Source organism: Morone saxatilis, unplaced genomic scaffold, assembly GCF_004916995.1.
Source record: "Morone saxatilis isolate NCDOM2014 unplaced genomic scaffold, NCSU_SB_2.0 Contig8, whole genome shotgun sequence".
Taxonomy (NCBI): Eukaryota; Metazoa; Chordata; class Actinopteri; family Moronidae; genus Morone; species Morone saxatilis.
Genome location: NW_023340257.1, coordinates 6,555,137 through 6,555,381, shown reverse-complemented (window position 1 = coordinate 6,555,381; position 245 = coordinate 6,555,137).

The following is a 245-nucleotide window of genomic DNA, read 5'->3' as shown; positions in this document are numbered from 1 at the left end:
TCTCTCTTACTCTCAGCCTGACAATGACTACAAGCCCACCCTTTAAACCCCTCCCTTCCCCTCACTCCCTCCATCCCTCTCTCCTCCCCTCTTCCCTTCACACTACCCCCCTCCTCCTCCTCCTCTTTCTCCTCCTCCTCCTCCTCCTCCTCCTCCTCTTCTTGCTCATAGTGATGAACCCCCCCACCTCTTTTAGATCAGCACTCCTCTCTTCAACATCTTCTCACCCCTCCTCTTCCTCCTCC